Source organism: Propithecus coquereli, unplaced genomic scaffold, assembly GCF_000956105.1.
Source record: "Propithecus coquereli isolate 6110/MARCELLA unplaced genomic scaffold, Pcoq_1.0 Scaffold207, whole genome shotgun sequence".
Lineage (NCBI taxonomy): Eukaryota > Metazoa > Chordata > Mammalia > Primates > Indriidae > Propithecus > Propithecus coquereli.
The window spans coordinates 1,310,560-1,312,863 of NW_012145745.1; the positions used below are offsets into that span (position 1 = coordinate 1,310,560).

Here is a 2,304-nt window from a genome sequence, read left to right on the forward strand (position 1 = left end):
AGAGAAAGAACTAAAGAAGACAAAATCAATTTAGGCCCATGTACCCAAAGTAAATTTATCAGTATTTTTTTAAAGATAAATGATTTGACTAAAACTTTCTACTGAATAGTATAAACATGCATTTACTCAATAAGTATAACACATCTTTTTTATGACCTTAAAGTAAATGGTGGAGGAAAATCAAGAGGAACAATGTAATAGGACTCAGAAAGAGGAAGGGAGGAATAGAAGGGAAAGGAATAGAGAAAAAGGCCCTGTGGTTTGAACTGTAAATGGAATGGCAATGCCCCACCTCCACTTATGATTCAGAATATTATCATGTTATCCTGAACTCATTTTGTTATATGTTGGTTTTAATATTGAGAAGAATACTTAAATTTTTAACTCTCTGAAGATACTAAAGTTTGAGAAATTATTTCTCTGGGCTATAATAAGTGCAATTGTTACTGAGACAAAATTGATAAGAGGGATTCCCCATTTCTGTTCTCAATGGCACACTTAAAGATTCTGATTTGTCTTGCCATTCTTTCCCCTCCTTTTCAAGTCTCTTAAAGGAAAGGGTGCAATATGAATAAAAAGCATACTTTTTCTCTAGGAAAAACTCTTTGTCTCTGGCTACATACCCTAAACTGAGGGCAGCAGAGAAATCCTTTAATGCTATAGTCTCCAACTCCGGGTCATGGACTGATACCAGTCCGAGGCCTATTACAGAACTGAGCCGCACAGCAGGAGTTGAGCACCAGGCCATCGAGTGAAGCTTCATCTGCATGTACAGCTGCTCCCCATCACTCTCATCACTGCATAAGCTCCACCTCCTGTCAGATCAGCAGCGGCATTAGATTCTCACAGGAGCCCGAACCCTACTGTAAACTGCACATGCACATGCAAGGAATCTAGGTTGCCTGCTCCTCATGAGGATCTAATGCCTGATGATCTGAGGCGGAGCTGAGGCGGTGATACTAGTGCTGGGGAGTGGCTGAAAATACAGATTATCATTAGCAGAGAGGTTTGACTGTACAATAATTGTAATGAGCTTGAATTATCCTGAAACTATCCCTGCCCTCCCCCCCAGTGGAAAAATTGTCTTCCATGAAAATGGTCCCTGGTGCCAAAAAGGTTGGTGACCACAGCTTTAATGCAACAGCAGTCCAAAATTACTAATTCTCATCTACTTTAGAATAGCATTCTTATTCTAAAACTCCAAAATCCAAAACCCTCTAAAATCTGAAACTTTTTGAGCACTAACATTACACCACAAGAGGACGATTCCATACCTGACCTCATGTGAGGGACCTAAGTGAAAATGAAGGCTCACAACACACAGTTCATTTGTGTTTCCAGGGGAAAAATAAAATTATCTTTAGGCTATGTGTATAGGGTATAAAATATAAATGAATATCCTGTTTAGACTTGGGTCCCATCCCCAAGATATCTCATTATGTATGTGTAAATATTCCAAAATCCAAAAATATCCAAAATCTGAAATACTTCTGATCCCAAACATTTCAGATAAGGGACACTCAACTTGCATTAATTCAAGCTGTTCTGCATTCAGGTAATGAATCAAAACTGTCAAGTACTAAACACTCGAAATCATATATGGACACTGAAATACATGTCTGGGAAGTGATTTAACTGGTAGATATTTTAAAGCAATTTGGCTTTCTGGTGGGAGGAGATGGTTAGGGGAATAAAACACATTTGTCTTTTAAATCAAATACATGTAAAAGGTGTATCAATTAATTTTCTTCTTCAGGAAATCAAACTAACATAAAAATGGAAAAAAAAACCCACAATATATCCTGCCATGGTCTAAATGAGTCCCTCCTATAATTCATGTTAAAATCCTAACCCCTAGTAAGAGGTGGGGCCTTGGGAGGTGATTAAGTAATGAGGGCAGAGATCTCATGTATGGGATTAGTGTTCTTATAAAAGAGACCCCAGAGAGCTAACTCATCTCTTTCTACTATATAAGGACATAGCAAGGAGGTGCCATCTATGAACCAGGAATTGGCCCTGACCAGATTTCAAATCTGCCAGAATCTTGGTCTTGGACTTTCCAGCTTTCAGAACTGTGAGAAATAAATTTCTATTGTTTATAAACTTCCCAGTCCATTTTCTTTTATTATGGCAGCCCAAACAGATTAAGATGTAACCAAATATTTACAGAGTGCTTACTATGTATGAAGCACTGTGCCAAGTAATCTCTATGGGTTTAGTATTTATCCCTCACAATCCTGTAAATTAGATACTATTATTATTGCCATTTCACAGATTAAGAAACAAAGCTTTAGAGGCTAAGTA

The 2,304-nt window shown here is 37.7% G+C and overlaps 1 protein-coding gene across 2 annotated transcripts in view; it reads right to left on the reverse strand.

The window, feature by feature from the left end:
* ANKRD50 (ankyrin repeat domain 50) overlaps positions 1-2,304 on the reverse strand; it is a 39,770-nt gene that overhangs the window by 18,793 nt on the left and 18,673 nt on the right. The gene's annotated exons all lie outside the window — the stretch shown is intronic.